The 12,790-nt window shown below is 40.9% G+C and overlaps 1 protein-coding gene across 3 annotated transcripts in view; it reads left to right on the top strand.

The window, feature by feature from the left end:
• CSRNP3 (cysteine and serine rich nuclear protein 3) overlaps positions 1 to 12,790 on the top strand; it is an 87,217-nt gene that overhangs the window by 27,039 nt on the left and 47,388 nt on the right. Inside the window, exon 1 of one of the 3 annotated variants that reach the window (XM_020789426.3) lies at positions 976 to 1,433. The exons of 1 other annotated variant lie outside the window; for it this stretch is intronic. The gene's annotated coding sequence lies outside the window, so the exon portion shown is untranslated. Of the gene's footprint in view, positions 1 to 975; positions 1,434 to 3,480; positions 3,702 to 12,790 lie in introns of those variants that run through there. One more of the 3 variants, XM_020789427.3, reaches the window with a different exon arrangement.

The following is a 12,790-nucleotide window of genomic DNA, read 5'->3' as shown; positions in this document are numbered from 1 at the left end:
ATTCTAAGAACTATTATTACATCAGTGACTATTTTATCATGAACCAGTAGAGTTTTACGCTGGGAGTGACAGAACATTCTATTATTTAGGCAGGGCTGGTTTTCAGAGCAAAACAGATATACAGCTTTGGTAATTACACAAATTGTGTACATCACATTTTTTTCCAGTAAAAAATACTTGTTTTTTTCTCTCTCTTGAAGATGACATAGCATTTTCTGGTTACAGTCACTTGTGTTACTTTCAAAGAAGTAAAATAACTAAGAATGATGAAAAAACTTTTAAGGCTATCTGATTTATTATAGATTTATTGTAAGGAAGTATTTGTCAATATCCAAACTTCAAGGCAATGAATAAGCAGAAAGAAATTTTAAAAAATTATTTCCATTTATAAATCTTAAAATCTGAATGTACACTGTTAAAATCAGAATACTGTAGTTCAAAGTTATTTTATAAATATATATTTGGTGTGAGATTCCATTCACAAGTGATATTTAGTTTTATCCAAGATGGAAGATTTTAGTTACAGCATAATCCTGTGAACATCTACTCAGAAGGTAGCCCCTCTGAGTTCAGTGGGATTACAACCAGATCAGTACAGATAGCATTGTAGCCTTAGCTGAGTAAACTTAACTCATTCTTATTATAACATAATGAAAAAAGTATGGTCGAAACCTTTGGGACCGAATAAAGCTTTCTTTAATGTAATTCTTATTAGTTTTGTTATTCAGACATAAGCCTCACTACTTCTGAGTATGTTTGCTTAGGATTGCAATCAAATCTCTTTTGAATAATATTAGCAACTTAAAAATGTATAATAAATTTACTGGCAAGATGCCATTTTCCCTTTTTTTATTGGTAACTGCAAAAATGGAAATTACAGCTGGCATAAATATAGTATACTGTGATATTGTCATTAGCCTTCATGCAAAAAATATTAATCACATTTTCAAATCTCTAATGAATCCGTTGTTTCGTAAAGGACGTTCTGAAGGGATTTGTAATGGGCATGGAAAGAGGTTGTGAAGGGATTTCCATAATTTGTGTTGTGTTAATGACTTAAAGCAGCTTTATTATTTGTTGATCTTTCCTCATAGCAGACTCTTAGCTGATTAAAAAAAATCCATGCAGAGTGAAATCAGTAGTATGACCAGTTTTATCAGACAAAACTCCCATGTGATCACATAGGCAGCGTCAGAGAGACCGAAGCTGCTAAGCAAGCAGTAGGTAATGACTCTTTGTGCAGAGTGTAGCTCTTGTCGCTGAACAATAAAGCATATGGTACCGGCAATAAAACATAGGGCTGGGAAATTTAAGAAGATTCTGTGGGAGCCAGGAAGGCAGATAATGCGTCACAGAATTACAAAGTGACAACCAGTGTGGGTGCATAATTACTAGGACAACGCATGGCTTGGAAAAAACAACGCTTTGAACAGGTTAGTTTTTGTTTGTTTCAAATTATTTAAGGATGTAAATGTTTTGAATGTGACTCTGTGCTTTGGCTGTAGCATTCAGGACGGCTAACATTTGTTGTTACTGCTGAATACAGTAAGGTGTGGCTTGCTTGATGCACATGAGCTGAATGATTAGCTAAAAAGAGTGTGTAATCTGTGAATGTACAGGGTGTTTTGGGGGGGAGGAATTTTTTTTTTTTTGGTGGGGGACTTAAATCTCTGCAACCAGGCTTGTTATAGAGCCATGGGTAATGGAACATCCATTCATTATAATCAGTCCTATGACTGATCAGAGCCAGTTCTGAAATGCAGTCTTATTTTAATATAATAACAACAACCTATTATGCTGATGACTTGTCAAGCTCATTATTTCGGGAGAGTACCATGTGGTTTCAATTATAGCAATTTTCTTTTATGTTTTTAAATGATAAATGGTATACATTGGAATGGTAATTAGTATGCATATGATTATAATTATTTTTAGCACTGTCTTTTGTGATATATTTTGGGGGCAGTGAAGCAAAGAGAGATGTATATGTACACACACACACTCACAAACACACACAATTAGATTGCATTCAACACATCCCACCAACCCTTAAAAATAACACATCTGATATTCTCTCCTTTGTATTTTTCTTCTCTTTATTGTTTCTTCTTTTTGTTCCTTTTTCTGAAAGAAAGGTCTCAAGCATTTTCATTGCCAATCTATAAGAAGGAACATTTTAGCTACTTTTTCATATTTAATTTTGGGAAATTTGCTTTGTAACAGGATTATAGTCAGCTGCTCAGCCTTTTGGAAAGTTATGCAATACATATGCTTCCCCATCTTGAAATAAATGGAGCAGTTAATCTTTAATATGCATTACAGCAACAAGGAAGCAGTGTACTGTATTTGAACACTGCTGATGTATCCTGCAGGAAGCAAAATGGGTGAAAGCAGGAAATAAAGCAACCATAAATCACTTTTCCTAACAAATAAAATGAAAACGTTCACTTCCTGACTTAATATCTTCCCTCCCCTTCCTCTTTGCTCTTTTGACCCTACACAGAATGCAGGCTCAGATTCTAAGAGCTGAATGTTGTTATTTTGGTAGTGGTTGTTAAATGGTTGCACTGATGTGAAAACAAGACTACCACTTCCTCCATTTCTCTCCTTTTTGGTATCATTTGACTGTCATGCAACGCAACACACACACACACACACACACACACACACACACACACACACACACCACCACCACCACCACCACCACCACCACCACCACCATCCTTCTGCCATGGCTAGCTGTTGGCAACAAAAGTCTGGACAAGGGAAAGGCAATTCCAACAAATATCTCTCACTATTACGATGGTCAGAATCACTATTATTTTAAAACATCCGGCAGGCTGCATTTTGAGGCCTGATCCACAAATCCCTTTCCTCCCTGGCTTTAAATACCATATTTGAGTATTGTGGTCACCTTGGAAACCAGGCGCTGTAGCCTGGCGGTGGGTTCTCCCGCAGAACGGGCAAGTAAAGCTCCGGCCAAATTTAAAAAATAAAATAAAATTGGCCCCTTGTTAGTTGTCATTTTTGTGACACACCCAGTCACACGAGCGCTTCGTGCAAACATGAGAGAGGTGCATCACCAGAGAAAGAGAGAGATTCAGAAATCCAGTGCCCCTAAGGGCTCTCTCCTCCTCAGGGAGGAAAGGGATTTGTGACTCACTCTCTCTCTGTCTCTGTGTGTGTGTGTGTGTGGATTTGTGACTCACTCTGTTTGTGTGTATGTGTGTGTGTGTGTGTGTGTGTGTGTGTGTGTGTGTGTGTGTGTGTGTGATTCAGGTATCTTGCCTCAGAAACCTGAATGCAGTCCCCCCCCCTTTCCTTCTCTGGCCAGCAGCCGCCTTCTCCCTGGAGCGGCTGGCAAGGCCTCTGCCAGCCTGATTTATGCCAAGCAGACCAGCAGAGAAGCGCTGACTGCAGAGGCGGGCAGGCAGGCAGGGCGGGCTGAGGCGGGGAGCTAGCTACCCAGCCAGCCGCGGTGTTTTTGTGTGTGTGTGTTGGTGTGAGTGTGTGTTGCGGGGGGGGGAGGAGAGAGAAGGGAGTTCAGAGGTCAGAGAGCTGGTGGAATGCTGTAACGGCCGACGGTGTGTGTGAGAGGACTACAGAGGCGGCTGCAAGGAGCTTTCTTGCAGGCACACCATGAGGCGGGCGAGTTTTTCTGCTGCATCTTGCAAAGCCCCTCCGGCGTCTGGAGAGCGCAGGTAAGGAGGACCGCACGCGATGGCGGGCTTGTGGCGAGTGGTGTGTTGTGGAAGATGCTCTGGGTTCCCTTGGGGAGCTCCATCGCCATCTCTCTCTCTCTCTGTGTGTGTGTGTGTTTGTGTGTATTGCTTTGTGCTGGAAATTGGAGGCGCGCTGTTAGCAGGCTGGGGCGAGATGGGTGAGATTTCGGCGTTGTGTCGCTCGACGTCTTTCAGTGGTCACACGCGAGGCCCTGTCAGGATGGGACCGCGGCCGTTGCAAGCGTGGGCTTTCATGGAGTTATATGGATCGCATTGCATCTGTGTAGGATTGCATTCCCCCAGGAATTGAAATTTAAAAAGAGATAAAATTTGAGAATCAGTGTACATGTCCTTGAGGGTGTACAGGTTGTTGTCCACCAACACCGCCCCCCCCCACTGGATGCGGAGCACTGGGCTACTGAGTTATAAACAACCCCCCCCCCAGGTTTGGCTATAAGAGATTATAGGCAAAGCAGTTTTGGTAATGCAGGTCACGTGTTGGGGGGGGGGGCTGGAGGGGAAGGGATGCGACTGCCAGCCTGATGCCTTGCAAATCCGTCGTTATGCTCTCTGGGTATCATCCTGGCTAGTACAGACCCAGCCTTCAGAACAGCTGAAGGGGTTCGGGAACCTTTGTTCCAAGCAGGTGCATTTAGTATAATAAATCACAATTAAATAAGTATCAGCACATCATATTACACCTGTGAGACTTTTGTTTGGCATACTCCAAGAGCTTTCCAGTATTAAAAGCATCTACTGTATTTAATTTTAAGGTTTCATTAAAAAAGATAGAACAAATGCATACCATTGTAATTACAGTTAATGAACTATGAAAACTGGAAGTAAAATTGTGCATTGCATGGTAGTGGTTTTTTTTTTTGGTTTTTTTTGTTTTTTTGTTAAATCTGTCCCCTCCCTTCCCTGATTTTTATTATATTTGTAGTCTGGTTCATTATTTTAATTATGCATCCACTGTACTATCTCTTTAGCAACACTTCCTTCTTCCCTACTGCTGATTTAAGGATGACTCTGGAAATAGCAAAATAAACCACTGAAATGATCCTTTTGGCAATCGTGCTGTCTCATTTCAGCGTGTTTAACAGCAGACTACAAACTTGGTGTTCAAGTAAAGGCTCTGAATGTAGAGAAACTCAAAATGGTAGCACAGTGCAGCCAAGAAATGTTTCAGAAGGACAGCTTGGCATAAACAGTTTTGAGCTGGAGGTGGTCTTGGAGTACAGCATCTTGGAAACTTTGAAATGATCTGAAAGGGGACTTCTAGAAAATGATTAATAGAAACATACATGTGCCTTGCCCCTTCAGAAGGAGGGTGGGAATTGTGCATGCCAGAGGTCACACATCGTTCTCAGGATGTTTTTTATTTTCTTAGATACCATCAGACTCCTACACCCACCCACCCCGCTTCAGGAAAAAAAAATACAGTAAAAAATGTTAATTTAGTGGCAAATTTGCTTAGAATGAAATTTAGGATCCCTTGCACCCAATTTTATCTTATTCCCAACAATGAAATTTTATATACCTGGAAGTGGATTTCTAGCTACATCCAGTTTTGTTGGGGAGGTAGGTGGACCAGCATCTTCAGAGGATCTTGAGGACCTGAATATTGCTTCTCCCTCAGCTTCTTGAACTAAACCATCCCTGCTTTATAGGCTTTTCTAAGCAGTGACGTTTCCACAGGGGGTGGGAGGGATGATCTCTGCACTCTGAGAATCATAAGTGATATGACTCTGATTTATATCATCTTAGGGCAAAGAAAGGTTTCCGTAATTAGGAATACACTCTTCCTTATATGTGTGGAAGTTTGGGAAAAATAAACTTTAAAAATCATGGGCACTTATTCGTTTCTTCATTGGAAGTCTTTTATTCATTCATTCATTCATTCATTCATTCATTCATTCATTCATTCCCCGCCCATCTGGCCTAAAAGGCCACTCTATATATTACTGCTGAAGAGATACTTTGGTTTTGTCTGACATTGTTGCTAATGTTTTAGAGCAGGGGTGTACAGCCTGCATTCTTAGGGCCACATGAATCCCTCCGTGGTCTTGTGCAGTCCCTGAAGACGACTGTGCTGCATCACAGTTGCTCCTTGGCTGTTTTCCTACCATTAGCGGTGGCAGGAAAAATGGTACTTTTGGTAGATATAACTAGCAACAGATAGTTCTGCCCCATACTTCTGCTTCTGAAAGACAAAGCGCATGATACGCTTAGCATGTATCTAAAGGTATGCTCTATCAAAAAGTGAAAGGCATCTGTTTGTCATAGGCCATGCTCTTCCTCACTTCCATATTTTGCAGGAAGCCATGCTTTTTTTAAAAAAACTGGTCACTGGAAGGTTAACACAAGGTTACTTGGATTGGAATCCTGTTGCTGGAGGAAGCACAACCTAAAGTCAGAGAACGCCCATTCCCTTTACTCTCTCATTTGATCTCTGATTGCTGTTTCCCCACCATTAGTAGAAACTACACTATTGAGTGCTGGGAGTGACGGTCTTGTTGGTGATTACTAGATTTAACTTAAACGTGTATGCACACACATGCAGACACACTCTAACAACTCATGCGTATCAGTGGACTTGGGGGAGTTTAAAATCTTTCCCTGTGTGTGCTGAGGTACGTGAAGGTGTCGGAACTATGTAGAAATGTTTGTTCATGAACCATGTCTGTATATGCATATATGAAGTCCATGTCCCCCAGTCGACACCACTGGGCAAGGGGTCATGTTGAGGAGAAAGGTGTGAATAAATCAATAAATCAATACTGGCTTAGAGGGGTAATGCTAGTTCATACTGTTTGGAGGAGCCGACCCTGAAACCTGTGTTCTGTTCTTCAGAAGTTTCAAACCACTTAAATCCCACAGAAATTACAAGATTCAATACTTACTTGAGACAGTTGCTGGTTTTTTTTTTGTTTTTTTTTTTTGAGGGGGCAGCTAATAAGTCAAAAAGGAACAGAAATTAAAATAAGATTTTAGAGGGCAAGTCCTGTCTTTTGACGTCCGCGTGCTCCATGTCTGGAATGCTAGACATATTCAGAATCCTGGCGAATCCCTTCCAGTTAGGCAAGAAGTGAGGAAGGAGTTGTGTTTTCATCCTTCCTCCATTTTGTTTTTGAATTTTTTGAACACTCTCCCCTTCCTGTTATTTGCAATGGAAGGGAAATGTGTTGCAGCAATTCCTATGCTACTGTAACTTTTCCTAGGAAATGCAGACGTGATCCAGGGCTAGGGGGATTCCACCCTTTTCTACCCAAAGATTCTACCCCCGCCCCCAACCCCTATGGTACAGAAGACACAACCACATCTCTTCCTAGAGGGGCAGAAAGCACAGGTTTAAGGTTAGATCCTCTCTGATGTTGGAGCTTTCCGTCCTTAGAGAGATTTCAGTATTTCCTTTGGCTATCACAATGCTATCCCTGGAAGCCTAGGTATGCTCTGCCAGTGCTTTATGTTAGTATGGCACTAAATATATACAGTACATTTCATTATTGTACCTTGTGACTTCAATTGCCATTTGTGTTTTGTGAATTTGGCAAGCCACACACTTCTTCTGCTTCTTTTAATTGGAATCCTCCTGTCACTTTTATCTTCTGTCCATGAATTTAATTCCTTTAATGGGCATTGCAACCTCCTATGATCCATTGGTAAGATTAACTCTAGTACTGTATGTATAAGAGACCCACTATATATGTATCTGCAATACTGTATATGAATTGGCTGTATCTGAATATAAGAGTGAGAGCATAAGGCATGTTCAAGCCTTGGAAGATACAGGTGGGTGGGTGGGTTAGAAAAATGTTGACTCTCTTGAGAACATTCAGCTACGGAAATTGTGAAGTACCTTAAAAAAAAAAAGATGCGTGCATGTGTGAAGATCTACAGCTATTTATTTCCACAATTTTACAACATTAAGAAAATCTGCTTCATGAAACTAAAATAACAGGCAGGCAACTTGATCATGGCCAATGTTCTCTTAATTATCATCTTTGTGTAAATCAAGTATGATAGATTTCAATATGAAATGTGAATGAGTTTGTTAAATGCTTAGAATGGGAAAAATAAATACTGTAAATTCAATGGCCCTTTTTTGGTTTAAAAAAAAGGGTAGTGTTATGCAAGACCATCTCCAATGTTATTACAAATTCATAGCAGTGTTCTTTCTGAGACAGAATCAACACTTTCTATTTTTAGAATACCTTTTCAGTTCCAAAGAGCTCCAAAGAGCTTCCCAAAGAAATTATATCCAATATAAAGTGAAATGTGTGACATAATTAAGCAAAATTGTAGGTGCATTGGTTACATGGATACTGTTGTTCATTCTGATTTCTCTTATTTTTTTCTATGCACTCCACTTCAAAATTAGTGCTTTGTTGTAAAGTTGCTGGCCAGAAGCACACCTGCAGGTTAAGTAGAAAGATGCATCCCACAGAGATAGGGATAAATATATTTTCTGTGAATAAGGATGCCCCTGCTCTGAAAAGGTGCTTATGATAACCAGATAAGTTTTAAGGGTCCATCCCAAGAAAAGACCAGATGGCCAATTGTACTGAATGTAGTCAGGTGTAATCTGTCATGGGGTCAAGAAAGCTTTTCTGAGAGAGGAATTGGTTTCCTGTTTGTCAGCTGTCAAACATCTTTTGTCTTTGCTCAGAACCAATTATATAGTTAAGACAGATTGCACTTTAAGGTTGCCACTTGAACATGGTGAGACATCGTGTGTATGTGTGGGTGTAGTAGTGTATTATGTGCACCATGGTACCATTGCAGTACTGTATATTTTCTTTTAAAAAGGAAACCCACTGCTGTAGCAATGTTGGACTCTTAAGTAGAATGAATATGCAGGAGAACACAAACAATGCGTTTCTTCTGGCAATCATACATATTTAAGCTTAACCGGGTAGCAATACCTTTCCTGATAATGACTGCAGCCTAGTAATGATTACTTTAATAATCTGCTCTGTGAACCTTTTCAAGTCATAGTTTTCCCTGTTTTTCAGATTCTTTCACTTCTTTATCTTTTGCCCCTTTTAAAAACATGCTCTTAGGTTTCTGCTTTGCTTTTGTCTCTATTTTCTTTTGAAGAGAAGTATACAGAATAATAAACAGGGAGAAAAGAAGAGGGAGCTATTTTCTCTTCCACCTCAGCCAAATAAAACTCCATTGTTTTCAGAGGTATCAACTCTATGTTTTTTTGTTCTTGTTTTTGTAAACAGCCTGTAGGCCCTGTGTAAGCAGGGTCAGTACCCAGATTGAAGAGATATCACATGTTCAAATTAACAAGGAGGTAGGGGTGTTCAGACTAAGTGAGTCACACTTATATCAATTGAGATTATCATAAAAAGCTTTACATTACTCATTATGAATAAATTGAGCTGTATTTAGCCTCTGTTTTTTCTTCATATGCTTGTTTGTAAGTCCATTCCCTTGCATTGTGCAATACAGTATACTGAAATGATGTACTGATCTGAATGGACATTCGTATTTACATATGTTTGAAAATACCTATTTTCCAGTGTATTTTCTCCCAGAATAGCTTTTAAAACACATTTTCCTCACTTTCCCCCCTCCTTTTTCTTCTTTTTTCTTTTAGCAGACACCTATACTGGAATATGCATAAATATATATATATAAATATACATTATATTGTAAATATAATGTAATATAATGTAATGTACAGTGGTGCCCCGCATAGCGAGGTTAATCCGTTCCGGATTAACCCTCGCTATGTGAAATCGTCGCTAAACGGAACGTAAAAGCCCATTGGAACGCATTAAACGTCGTTTAATGCATTCCAATTGGCCCTAAACTTACCGTTCAGCGAAGTTTCCTCCATAGCGGCAGCCATTTTTGCGCCCTCGGTAAGCAAGGGGAGGGCGTGGAAACGCTGCGTGCGGCCATTTCGGGCGTCCAGCGGCCATTTTAAGAGGAGGAGAAGAGGGAAAGTGGGTGGGAGGACGCACGAGCGCGCGGCTTCCCTCCCTTCGCCTGCCTGCCTCGCAGCCTGCCTTCGTCCCTGGGGGTGTCAGGAGAAGGACGAGGAGGAAGAGGAAAAGTGGGGGGGAGGACGCACGAGCGCGCGGCTTCCCTCCCTTCGCCTGCCTGCCTTGCAGCCTGCCTTCCTCTTCCCGGCCAGCGCGGCCCCGCATCACTCTCGCGGCGGCGGTGGCGGCTCCTTCCTGGCACCTGTCTTCGGCCCGTCTTCGGTAAGCGAGTTTTTTGCATAGGGACGGACACTATGCCTCCACATTAGCGATCCCGGAGAAGGGATCGCTATGCGGATTCGTCGTTATACGGTGCGCTCGTTATGCGAGGCACCACTGTATTACATTATATTCCAGGATAGGTGTATGCTAAAATAATAATATAATACAGTGGGGTCTTGACTTGAGAACTTAATCCGTATTGGAAGGCGGTTCTCAAGTCAAAAAGTCTGTAAGTCAAGTCTCCATTGACCTGCAGTGCATTGAAAACCGATTACAGTGGGGTCTCGACTTACAAACTTAATCCGTATTGGAAGGCAGTTTGTAAGTCGAAAAGTTTGTAAGTCGAATCAGCATTTCCCATAGGAATGCACTGAAATCCAATTAATCTGTTCTGGCTGTTTTTGGTTCTTAGGTTGAGGGGCATTTCCCATAGGAACTAAGGCAAAGCCGGTTAATCCGTTCCTACCACTAGGGGCAGAATTTTTTTCTTTTTTTCCTTTTAACCTAAGATGACTTAGGTTAAAAAAAGAGGAAAGAAATGAGGGAGAGAAGGAGGGAACAGACACCTTTTCAACAGAACACCCTGAAAAGCACATTTTCAGCCAAGACAAGTACCTTCTGGAAAAAACCAAGCACGTTTCAGACAACAGATCACCTTGAAAAGCACCTTTTAAATCAAGACAAGCCAATACAAGCACCTTTTGGGGAAAGGGAGGGCAGCAAGGGAGGGAGGGAACACCTTTTAAAAATCCAAAAATCAAAAATTAAAAAAGCGCCAAAAAATAAAAATACAGTCCGTACCGCACTGTACCAGGCAATACCAGCAGTACCAGGCAGTACCAGGCAGTCTGAAGACTGTCTCCAAATCCACTCTCAAAACGCTGGGAAGAGAAGGAAGCAGATAAGCACCCTCTTCACTGGCCAACGGTTAACTGAAAGTTCAAACTTCATGCTTTTCCCACCTCAAACACGTTTTTTTTGGTTTGTAACTCGAATCTAAGTGTGCAAGTCGAGTCAATATTTTTCTATCAGAGTGGTTTGTAAATCGAAATGTTTGTAACTCGAGCCGTTTGTAAGTCGAGGGTTGACTGTAATCCCGTAACAGGCCGTTTTTGTTCCATTTTGTTTTTTTTCTGGTCTGTAGGTCAAATCTCAGTCTGCAAGTCAAACCTAAATTTTGCGGCCAGAGAAGTCTGTAACTCAAAAAGTCTGTAAGTCAAGCCGTCTGTAAGTCAAGGGTCCACTGTATAGTAAAGGTAAAGGTTCCCCTTGACAATTTTTGTCCAGTCGTGTCCGACTCTAGGGAGTGGCGCTCATCCCGCTCTTCAAGCCATAGAGCCAGCGTTTTGTCTGAAGACAATCTTTCCGTGGTCACATGGCCAGTGTGATTTAGACACAGAACGCTGTTTACCTTCCCACCGAGATGGTACCTATTTATCTACTCGCATTTGCATGCTTTCGAACCGCTAGGTTGGCGGGAGCTGGGACAAACAACGGGCGCTCACTCCGTCGCGTGGATTCGATCTTACGACTGCTTGGTCTTCTGACCCTGCAGCACAGGCTTCTGCGGTTTAGCCCACAGCGCCACCACGTCCCAATAATATAATATAATATAATATAATATAATATAATATAATATAATATTATATTATATTATATAATATAATATAATATTATATAATATATAATATAATATAATATATAATATAATATAATATATTTATAATTACTGTACATTATATTTACAATATATTACATTACATTATGTGGAATGCAAATAGGGACATGGTGGTGCTGCAGCTTAAACCGCATAAGCCTCTGTGCTGCAAGGCCAGAAGACCAGGAGTCGTAAGATCGAATCCACGTGATGGAGTGAGCTTCCATCACTTGTCCCAGCTCCTGCCAATCTAGCAATTCGAAAGCATGTAAAAATGCGAGTAGATAAATAGGGACCACCTCGGTGGGAAGGTAACAGCGTTCCGTGTCTAGTCGCACTGGCCACGTGACCACGGAAACTGTCTTCGGACAAAACGCTGACTCTATGGCTTGGAAATGAGGATGAGCACCGCCCCCTAGAGTCGAATACAACTGGACAAAAATTGTCAAGGGGAACCTTTACCTATACTGGAATATCTAGGAAACATGAAAGTCAATATGTAAATAGGTTTTGCTGTACATTCACTCAAAAAATACAGATGAGGGCAGTCAGTTTGCATGAGAACCAGATCACGTCATGTCAGAATTTATAAAAATCAAATTCCTCAAACATTCATAGTCAACACGATGAACTTAAGTCCTCTTGGTTCCTGTGGAACCTTGTTACAAATAATTTCACCTGCTTCCAGTTTAGGACTTCCTGGTTCTTTGCAGTGTGTTGAAATTAAGGAGGAAAAGCACAAACTGGAGACCTGTTCTGGATTTAATAATGAACAGAACTCAGGGGTGGAGTAATTTCTAAAGAATCCCTAATTTAGTGAAAAATTACGGTGTTCCAGCGTAGTGATTTGTAGGTTATATTGCAAACCTGTTTGTGATACTTATTTGTTTGTAAAATAAATATATAATCTAAATGGATAGAGTGATCTGTACAAATATAGAAATATTCAGCACTTGCCTATTGAAATGAGTAGCAGCAGCTCTTTCTAGCTGCCAGGATGGGAAAAGTTTTACAGATCGTTTTTCCACTACATGGAAGTATTGCTGTGGCATCATTGCAGATACCACCATTGCTGCCTCTCCTGAGCATGCCTTGAGAACGAATTCTAATGGCTTAAGTAAGTGCTTATAATTTTTTACTGGTTTTACAGATTGTTGAGCAGAGATATTTGCTGACTGGGGTACATCATG

This window comes from Pogona vitticeps, chromosome 1 (genome assembly GCF_051106095.1).
Source record: "Pogona vitticeps strain Pit_001003342236 chromosome 1, PviZW2.1, whole genome shotgun sequence".
NCBI classification, from domain to species: Eukaryota; Metazoa; Chordata; class Lepidosauria; order Squamata; family Agamidae; genus Pogona; species Pogona vitticeps.
Note: the sequence above shows the minus strand (reverse complement) of the source record. Positions and strands in the feature narration are given on the sequence as shown.